This window comes from Pteropus medius, unplaced genomic scaffold, assembly GCF_902729225.1.
Source record: "Pteropus medius unplaced genomic scaffold, Ma_sr-lr_union100, whole genome shotgun sequence".
NCBI lineage: Eukaryota > Metazoa > Chordata > Mammalia > Chiroptera > Pteropodidae > Pteropus > Pteropus medius.
The window spans coordinates 15,161,652-15,173,125 of NW_024355205.1; positions in this window are offsets into that span (position 1 = coordinate 15,161,652).

The following is an 11,474-nucleotide window of genomic DNA, read 5'->3' on the forward strand; positions in this document are numbered from 1 at the left end:
TGGAAAACTGTTTAATTTGTCTTGGTAATAGAGAAATTGACAATGTTTTTCTATAAAACAATTAATTCTTGGAACAGAAGCATGTGCCAGTTGAAGTACATCTGTGATACAACCTCCGCTTCTGCTGAACATAAGGTTATCTCTGAGTTGTTTTAGCTGGACACGAAATGGGATGTCCATGACAATTCAAGGCCAGCGGTCTGTGTGATTCTATAATTACTTTTGCCACTTTGCTTTTGTGGAGTCATTCATTATGAGGCTGGTCTTATCTTGTCATACCTCCATGTCATTAACAATGTTTTAGTGTATTAGTGACCAAATGCAGGTTTAACGGTTGGCGATTAGAATGGGCCAGCTGCCAGCAGAGTGAGTGGGATTTGAAACTAACTGTTTAGCGAATTTCTGATACATTATAACAATAATATTGGAATTATGAGAAATAGTCTTTTTTCTAATGAGTAAGATACATGAAAATGAAGGTGTCCATACACAAAAACAAAGCCAATAGGGCAGTTAACAAATTATAAATCATTGATATGTTCCAAGATAAAATAATTTAACAATTTAACATTACCCTGACATCTCATTGTAAGAATTACAAATCTGAATATTCTCAGTTTTCAAAGGGGAACAGAAAGGAAAAAGAGCCTGAACCAAAACTCAGCTCCAAGACATGACATTCGATGTGAAATATCCTCTATTCTGAGCTCAACTGTTTTGGATCAGTGGTTCATTTGTATGAACTTAGTGTTTTATCCAGTGATGGTTTCTTAACACTCACCCCTACCTCCTATCTACACCAACTTCCTCCCCCTCCAACGAGCATTTATTTCTCAGTTGTTCTAACTTCTCTTGGTGAAGGTCAAAGTAAAGGTGATATACTGGAGATGGAGTTAAATTTAAGTGATGTTTTCTGTTACAAAAATAGGAGAAGGTTCATTTCCTTTAAAAATACAACTTATCTTTTTTCTGGATAACAATTACATTTTTTAACCAGATACAAATGACCTTGTTTATTTGGTAAGGGCTTTTAAAAACTTTAAATTAGGATGCCTCCTCAACTGAATTAAGCATCTTCGCCTTTATTTGTTTTTAATGCTCTAAATTGTTTTTGCTTTGTGGGTTAGACTGCAGAGTATATAATTAGGTAATTTCATGGCAGCATATTTCCAACCCCTTCAAAGATTTGTGAAAATGTGGGCATTTTGGTTTCAAAATAAATTATAGGAGAAATAGTAAAAATTTTAATCATAGGTCAAGAAAATAAACTTAAGCATTCCATGGCAACATTAATAAGATGCCAAAATTGCATGAGTGTAAACTTTGGAAGGTTACACAAGAACGTGAACTTTACCAACTGGCTTGAATGAGATGAACAAATAGCCATTGCAATGAAAACCAGTTCTTTCGTATTTTAGGGTTTTTGTCTACATTGGCATCTATGAAAAATCAAATGTTTTTCAGGTCACTAGTAAAAAATGGAAGCATTAAATCGGGGGTAAAGAATGGAATTAGTTCAAATTGAATCTTGATTAACTTGAAAAGATCTGTTAACCCTTTTAACCCATCCCCAACTAAGGAGTGCGTATCTGACAACATGACTGGGCATTTGGAAAGCATTTGAAATTTAGGAAGGCATTCCATTCCCTTTAGAAGTGCATATCTGACCACAAAAAGTTGGTTTAGAATTAGATTTTATAAACTCTTTTTTTTTTTGGTAGGAGAAATAAAACACTTAAATCTTACATAAAAGAGGTAGAATCAAATAAGAAACAGTATCTAAACCTTTTGGCTAGAAATAATGGTTAGATTTTGTCTTTCTTTGTCATGTCCCACAAATAACCATGAAGTTCATATAAGAATTTTGACCCTAATTTAACCTGAAAAGGAAAAGAATTGATTCAAACTAGTCTCCTGCTGAAAGCAAGTTGCCCTAGATAAAGGCCAAAATCTTGGGAATTTTTGTGCATGTAAAATCTCATAACGTAAAATCATGTGTTGCATTAAATTAAAAGTATGTTATTTTGAAAATTTTTTACATTGGTGAATTTACTGAAAGGTTTATCATTAAGTATAATAAATTCAATAAATGTTACATCATTTTTCATAGAAGACATTTCAGAGAAAGTTGAGTCCAAATTGTGTAATAATAAATCAAAATGAACAAAAAACACCAAATAAATCATATATGTATATATATAATCTAGATCCAGATTGATGTGTAAGTAGAAAATTGCAGAGACAGTACAATTGGACCATGTAAATCATTTTTAAAGAATCAAGTTCACAGCTGGCTGTCTGGACTTGGGCCATACGTTATTATCTGAGAATGTTCTTTTCTTCTTTCATCAAATTTTGCAAATGTATTATAACATTTCATCTGTCAGTCCTAATACTGAAAGGCCATCTAAGCCTTGAAATTATCCACATTCTGTCTTATAAGTAATATCATGTGAGTGGGCAAAAGTCTCTTCCAGCAGGCCCCAAAATATGTGTAAATGAGAGAGCAGCTCATTAATAAATAGTAGTTGATTCAAAGGGAGAGTCATATGTATTAAGAAAAAGTTATTCATATAGGAGACTCACTTCTATGTGTTTTGGATTTTGGTGGGAACTTTAAATGTATATACTTGAGTTTAAACCGCAAATAAAACTTTATCTAGAATTATTTAGCTAGACGTTTTATTATTGAAAAATGCACAGGTCTTCCTTCCTAAATGAGAGAACAATTATGATTTTGTCTGCTTTCGCTCTTTTTTCAAGTGGCTTTTTTAAGATCAGAATTTGTCTATGGAGCTGTAGGCATTGTTATAGGTTGAACAGAATGAAAAAAAGGCAAATGAACAACCATCTGGAATAACTAAATTAGCTAAATTAAAAAAAAAAAAAGAACCAAAAACAATGACATGCAGTGAGTTAAAATGACTGAAAAAGGTAAGATAATGAGCATAAACTGTTTTTTTTTATCTAATAGAGTATCAGATGCAATATTGAGACAATGAAAGAGTTTTTTGTTTCTTTATTCAAAAAACGTTTATGAGATAGTCATCATACATGTATTACCCAAAAAAACCAAACAACAAAAAAATAAAAAAGGAACAGTAAACAGATATTGAACCTTATTTATTTATTGTACCAAGTTGTATTAGAAATTATAACCCCTGGATACAATTTTATTTAAAAATGTCTCATGAACAGCAATAGTCTTGAGTTTATAACAATCCTGAATGACAGCAAATGTTTATATTTAACTTTGAACAGTTTTCCCACCCCAAACCAAATCTAATAAATATGGTTACTCTATCATTGTTTTAACATTGTAATGTTCTGGAGGGAGGAGAGCTTACTTCATGATAGAAATTATATAGATGGAGTTAATGCACATATTAGTTGAAACTGTAAATATTTGTTTTAGAAGGCAGGTACAATCTATACTAGCAGTTCTCACTCTTTAGCATGTGTCAGAATCACCTGGAGGTCTCATCAATACCCATCTTTGGAGTTTCTGATAGAAGGTGTAGGGTTGGGCTGAGAATTTACTTTTTTTTAAAAAAAAATTTGCATTTTTAATAAGCTTCTTGGTCATGATTATGGGGCTGGGGAACACTGATTTATTCTAACTCATTCCCTTTCAATAAAAGGGATGTGTTTTTTGGTTACTGTTTATTTATTTATTTTTTAAATATCAAATCGTTAGTGTTTAAATTTGTTTCTTATGAAACCAGATCAATGTCTGGGATACAGATTTAGGCTTTCAATTGGCATAATATATTGATGTAATCAGGCTTTGCCTGATTTCATAGAAGATATTTAGAAGAAATTTCATAGAAGATACTTAGAAGACATCTGTCTATGGAAAGAGTACCTCAGAATATGAATAACTATCTGGTAATTGTATGTAGCTTTCCTTATTCCTGGGAAGATTTTTTCCTTTGGGAGACTGCCCACTAAAATATTTTTTAGCACTAAATATTTTTTAATAATTCAGTTGATATTTGTTGTGCTCATTTCGTGTCTCCTGAGCTAAATATTTTGTAAGTGTTGCTCTACGAATCCTCACAACAGTAGATAAAGTAAGTATGCCTCATAGGGTGAAGTGACTTGTGTTAGTAAATGGCAGGGCTGGGGCTTCTAACCATTTGCTAATATTGTTTCTCTCTCTGCATTCTGTCTTGAGAATTTAGGCAGATGTATCTTGGGAATTAGTTAAAAACCAACCCAGAAGATTTTGTATTGAAGGCAGTGTTTATGTGTCTATTATGCTGACTTCTAATCCTCTTTGCCAGAGCAGTAGTATTCAAATTAAGGGCTGGCACTGGTGATTCAGGTAAGGTGTTAGGCTGTAGAAGGACATACAGTATTAACATTTATATTAATTTACATAAAAAATAAAATCAAAGCACTAATTATCTAATTCAGGGATTGGCCCTGTTTTCAGGATGGCTGGTATAGCAGATGATCGCGTGATTCCGGGGGCTGGACAGATAGGGGGCATTGCAGGGGCATATTAGGGACCCTGACTCCCGGGTTGGTTTTAGATGTACTGCTTTTTATGTCAAGTGTATTTATGAATGTTATCTTGCTTAAAAAACAAAAATCCTCAAAAAATACAGGTAGTTTAACAGAATTCCTGTAAAGGAATTGGTTTAATTTAGTACTAGCATTGAAGAACAAGTAACTTACCAGCAAACTGCAGAGCCAACCCTTCTCTTCCTGCTAGATGGGCTCTTCTTCAGCCACTTCACACAGAAAAATTAATGTTGAGTTAATTATACTCTAATAAGAAGTTCGGCTGAAAATATCCAAAATTATCAGGAAAGCTTTTGTCTTTTTTATATTTATATTTAATATTTATTAATAGTTATTTAATAGAAATTTAATTAAATTTATATTAATATATATTTAATATTTATTAAATATAAATATAAATTTATATTTAGTATTTTGAAACCATGAACCTTGCCATGAGCTGATACTGTGTCTTCAGATATTAGCTATTTGCAGCAATATATACTATACATTTTATAATTTATAATACATATATATGTATCATGGGTACATGCACAAAATTTTATTATTTTTTTTCCTGAGAGCACTGTGCAATTAAAAAACTAGACTATTTGTTACAATAATAAATTTTTACAGCTGGTAAGGAAAATTTTTCAGAAATCTGATGTTTCTGGATTTCTATTGATCTTGCTATCTGCTAGACAAGTATACTACTTTTTGGCCTGACTGAAGTGACCCAAAGGTTGGTTCTCTATGTGTAAGTCTCCTCTTTTGTGAAATGGAAATATGCATAAAGCTGTTGTGAAGATTGAACAGAACGATGCACGAAACATGCTTAGCACAAAGCCAGGCATGTGGTAAAAGTGCAATAAATTTTAGCTGTCTTAGCCCCACTGTTGTATCACTAGGTGAAGGACAAGTTATATTATTTGATCAAGAACTTGGTAGACAGGTTAGCAGTTTCCACACGCTAACATCCTTTGGAACCCCAGACAAGCTTTGGGAACAAGCCCGTAAGTGACTGTGAATGCTCTGAGTTGTCCTGATCAGAGAATTTGTTTCCACTCTCTAATTCTTTTGTTTTTACATCTAAAAGAAACTCCTGAGGTGCTCAACATATCCTAACATACTATGTAAGAGAAAACTAGACTATGAAAAACTCATTTAAAGTTAAACTATACTTGAAAAGAAATTGTTTCTAGGGGCTTAGAAAGTTCTGAAAGGTTATGATTAAATTTCAAAATGGCTAGTACGTTTCTATTCTGGAAAGGCCTTTTGACACAAGTCTAATAGCTGTCTATTCAATCAATTTTAGATTCACATAATCTGAAGAAGATCAGATTCTTGCAAAGGAGAAGAAATTCAACACATTGCTATCATATTTGTAACAAACCTGGTGTAAGAATTCTTTGCAGACATGACAAGACTTAGCTCCACATGCTGATTTTCCCCCTTTGCCCTGTCCAGCAGCTTTAATGAGATATAATTGGCATATAACATTGTGTAAGTTTAAGGTGTATAGTGTGATGATATGATACATGTACGTATTGTGAAATGTTTAGCAAAATGTTAGTTAAAACATCTTTCATCTCGCATAATTACCATTTTTTTAAATGATAAGAACATTTAAGGTCTACTCTCATAGCAACTTTCTAGTATACAGTTTAGTATTGTTAATTATAGTTACTGTACTGCACATTAAATCCTCAGGACGTATTCATCTTATAGCTGAAAGTTTGTACACATTGACCAACATCTCTCCATTTTCCCCATTCCAGCTTCTCGTAACCATCAATCTATTCTTTATTTCTATGACGGGACATTTTTAGATTCCACATAAAAGTGAGATCATACAGTATTTGTCTTTTTCTGTCTGACTTATTTCACTTAGTATAATGCCCTCAATGTCCATCCATCATGTTGTCACAAATGCGATTTCGTCCTTTTTAATGGCTGAATAATATTCCATATTATATATATATATATATATATATATATATATATATATATATATATATATGCATGTTTCCTTTCTCCATTCATCTGTCAATGGACACAGGTTATTTCCATGTCTTTACTATTGTGAATAATGCTGCAATGACCATAGGAGTGCAGATATTTCTTCAAGGTAGTGATTGTATTTCTTTTGGATGTGTACCCGGAAGTGGACTTGCTGGATAACATAGTAGCTCTATTTTTAATATTTTGAGGAACCTCCACACTGTTTTTCTGTAGTAGCTGTACCAAGTGCTGACTTCCTTGAGTGGTTTTGACACCTCTGTCAACACTGTGCCATATTTTGTCATAGCTTTTGGAATTTTTATGTTCCAAAATTTGATTGCTTTTATTTCTCACTTAAACTGACTTAAAAAAAAAACAGGAAAAATGTATTTTATTTACTGTTTAATTTAATATATGAATTATTTTTTATTTGCCTCTAAATAACCCAAAATATTTTGCCTTGAAACAACCCTAAAAATTTACGAATGTAAAAACTAGAGAAAATGACCTTGGCACATGTCACTATTTGCCTTAAATGTGCTCTTCCTTTCTGTAATGGATTAAATGCAGGCAATTATTAACATTTAACATTCAATTGCACTTCTGTGAGTTTACATCTAAACAGCATAAACTATCTTGTTTTCCAGTTAATAGTGTAATACTGCTTTCTCACAATTTCTCAAACAGCTGTGTTTTCTTCTATAGCCATGAATACTTCAATGCTGAGATTGATTTTTTTTTTTTTTAGTTGGTTGTAAGTAGCAAGATAAACAACTGTGGACTAAATTCCGTGTAAGTATGCATACTTTAAATAGGGTTAAAGAACTCCTAATGTTGATATTTCTTTAGCTTGGCAGTAAAACAAAATCAATGCTAATTTAATAGGAGCTCACAAACCAAGTTTTGCTTTCATTGCCCTTTTTAAAGAGTAAAGGGCTGTGGTTATAAACAGAATTAGTAATTGCTTGGTTGATGTGCCTGTTGAATAGCAGATGATTTTTATTCAATCTATTTCTTTTAAAATCTATTACCTTAATTTTAGATATATTACTTGATAACAAGACTGTTGATCAAAATGGTTACATTAAACCCGTTCATAATTTTGCAAAGTGATTTTTAATTCCCCCTAAACACCCTAGTTCCCTGGCAGAGAAAAAACATTGCTCGTAGGCTGTTCGAAATTGGCTCTGTTTTTCTTAGATGATCTTTAATTACACTTTAAAGCAGAATTTCTTTATGGGGAATTGAAATTCTACTTGTTAGAAAATTACAGAGGGTATTTGGGGATCTGCTATTAGCTGCAGGAACAAATAGAGAGATTAGTAAGACAAATGATCAGTAGCCTAAAAAAAATTACCTATGGGAGACAGTCATTAGCCTGGGGAAGACCTGATTGTGGACATGAAGGCTGCCTATATCATGAACTTATCAAACCTGTTTCAGAAGCTGTCGAGGAGAGAATAGAAGGTTTATATTAGCCACTAGGAATTAATGGAGGCATCATCTTGGAGATTAATAAATTTGCTATGGCCTATTTTCATGCCTCAGCCCATACCAACCAACATTGATCCAGACTGGAGTGAGAGATGAGGATAGAGGTGGTAGAGGCCCATGAGCCCGGGACCACTTAGGAGACACACACTGATGGAACCAAAGGAAAGGTTGGTTGGTGATACTTTGGAGCAAGAAGGCCAGGGCAGAGGTGCTCAAAAGAGGGCAAAACAAGTGGAATGCCTTTTCTCTTTTAAAGAGTCTAAAGATGACCAGAATTTGGGGTAACCATCATGTCATCAGTCATCTTTCTGTGAGCCTTTCATGTCATGGCAGCCTAAGACTGAGAGGGTGGGAGAAAGCAGAGCTGATATGCCAAACATGTTGGGTGGCAACTTTATTGGAACAAGATGAACATTTCATGAACTGACTAGCTTTCTTTACAGATGTGGACATTTCCAACATGAAATGTAATAACCTCTGAGCACATACCAGAGCTAGAGAAAAAGGACCTGAGTGTGAGTTAAGGGGATAGGGCCAATGAAAATAGCAAGAGTAATGAAGTACACAGTTATGTCTTATACCTGACATTTGACCTCCTATAAGGTTTCACTTTAGTGCAGAAAGCACAAAGATCACACAGAGACAGGTTGATGTCAGACAACCTAGCCATCCTTCTGTATGATCATTTGAAAACTCTACACCTTAGTAAAAGATCAGTACATATTAGGTGTTCAATAAAAATGTCAACACAATGAATAAATAACTAAATTTATAAATGATTTTGTCTAAGATTAGTTTTATTTATAAATGGGTCCAACAAATTATGTTAAATATTTTATCTAATTTTTTTTCTGAAACTAGAAATGAGTAGGCTTTTTATTACAACAGAGATTTCTTCCTAAGGTTTAAAATTTATTTTTAGTCACTGTTTAGGTATTTTGGAAAACCAGATATATCCAAGTCAGTTTAACTATTTGTTAAATTTAACTAGATGTTTAACTACTTACACTACTCTCTTTAAGGCACATCATTAGGTGTGGGAAGATATAGAGAAAATAAAACTTGTTCTGTGCCCTCAAAGAACTTTTAAAGGGTGCACTAGTAATATTTGTATTCCAGTTTTAAATGGGAGTCTTACAAAATGATCAAACATAAGGCTGTGGGTGAATATGGTGAAAGAGATGGACATTGTATCAGCTATAGTTAGGTCAAATAAATCAATAGTAGTAATCAAAATAAAGGCTGATGATGCCGTTTATAGCTCTTTCTTGAGTTCATTGCTATCCTTCTGGGTGTTGTGTAAGTAAATTTGTCTCTCTAACTGAAGTCATAACCATGTATGTCATGGAAGTCTTATTTTCCATGGGACAAACAGCATCAAGTTCTCTGCCGAAACTTAAGCAAGAATAAATGATAACATTATTCACAAAGCAGAGGAGGCAATTCATTGGGCTTCTTTGTCGTGTACTAACGTTTGCCTTGTGGACTGGCACCATGTTCTCTACATCCTTGCTCCAGTCTTATTTAGTACACAGTGACGGGGCGTTGATATTTGATGAATAAACATATGAAGTGCTGTAGACAACTTTTTCTACTCATTTATAAGTTTATAACAAGAACATTTGTAAAGGCAAGAAGCCTTTTGTGGATGGCCCCTGTGTATGCCCTGAAAATGCTGTAGGGGACAAGAGGGGCAATACTGAGACTCCTTCTGAGTGGTCCCCATCAGTGTTCGCATTCTCCAGATTACAGGTTGTCCTGGGGCAGAGTGCCCATTTAATACACAGGTAAAACGATTTTGCCTTTCTGAATTTCGAATTAAATGCAGGATCTGAATGAGGAGCATATGCCCTCTTAGTGAAGGCATATTTTCAATACCCATTTACTTTTTACTTTTTTTTAACAAAGAACTGGCCCACTGGGGTTCACCTTATCAGTCTTCTTTTTTCATCCCTTTATAAAAAACTTAGACATTCAGCTTACTCACCATATCCACATGTGCACGCACACACACACACACACACACACACACACACACACACACACTCACACCAATACAGAGAAGAGACAGAGCAAGGAATTGGGGGTGGGATGCGGCTAGGGAGTTAAAGTTTTTTGGCAGTCTTCTCTTATCTGAAAAACTGCAATGTCCATATTTGACCAAGGCTATAATGGTGTCCTCATGCCTCATCACTAGCTTCATCACTTCATTTCTGAATGGTTTAACTTTGAAAGACTTAGGAACTGGTTAATTGAATAAGTAATTCCTAAAAGGGAACAGTTCCAGAAAACTTATGAGGGGCAACTTGAGCCTCAGGACCTTTAGTCTGAATTGCTATGGGACATTTTCTTTTTATATTACTGTGCAGGAGAACAACACACTTTTAGCTTAAGCTGTAGCTGGAATTGTTCTATAAGAATCTGACAGCTATGTACCTACAAATACCTTATTTTAAGCAAACTTCAGATTCGTTTCTGTTATTGTTCACTTATTTCACGCAATAAGACATTGGTGGTAGCAAAATATTGAGCTGAGAGTGAACCTGAGATGCGGAATTTCTGGCACTATGTGGTTATTTTATGATAATCACAGACTTTAGTTAAAGGTTCACCATTGCACACAACATTCTATTTAAAGTAACCCAGAAATACTTTCTGAGTTTGGTAACTCAGTGGCCCTCCAGCACAGCACCTTCAGATTGCCCATTGGTATTTCCAAAGTTCGGTGGTGGTTGGAACCTTGAAGAGTCATCCAAAAATATTGGCGCTATCTCCTTGCGAGACCATTATGCATTTATTGTTTCTTTTCTTTTTTGTAACATTCTAAGAAAAATATACCATCTGCAAGAGGCTTTAAGAGTCTTCCTTGCTTAAATGGCAGTGGCAGAAAGAAAAACAAGATACCCTGTTTACCTTTGATGATTTCCAAATTGTTGTGTCTTCCAGATGGCTTAGAGGGGTTAAATGACTACAATGAATACCATTTCAGAAATGGTTCAAAATGCATCAAATTAAAATCTTAGTTGTATGGAATTTTAACATAACCCACATTTTGGTGATGGGGTGGGGGAACATCACAAAGGGTTTTCACTTATTGTTATCTCGAAACACTGCAATGTTAACTGACCACCAGCGTTGTTTTCTTGGGGGAGATAATGTTTTCCAGCTGTTTCGTTACCACCTCTTCCTTGTTTCTCTTATTTGGGACACCACATGCTCTTCAATGTAACCAAATAGTTGAATCGGTGTTGACTATATCACAAGAGAAGAAAAAATAGACTGAGTTTATATTAGGGAGCCTATCTATCAAGTAGAAAGCAACTCTAAGCTTCAAGGTGATTGTCATCAAGGCCTAAAGGAAGACACCAGCCACTAAAGCAAACTGCAGAGAGATAAGATTTTTCCAGTAATGTAACAACTCTCATATATTATTTTTAACCTGGCTAAGTTAATTATTTATTATTAATATA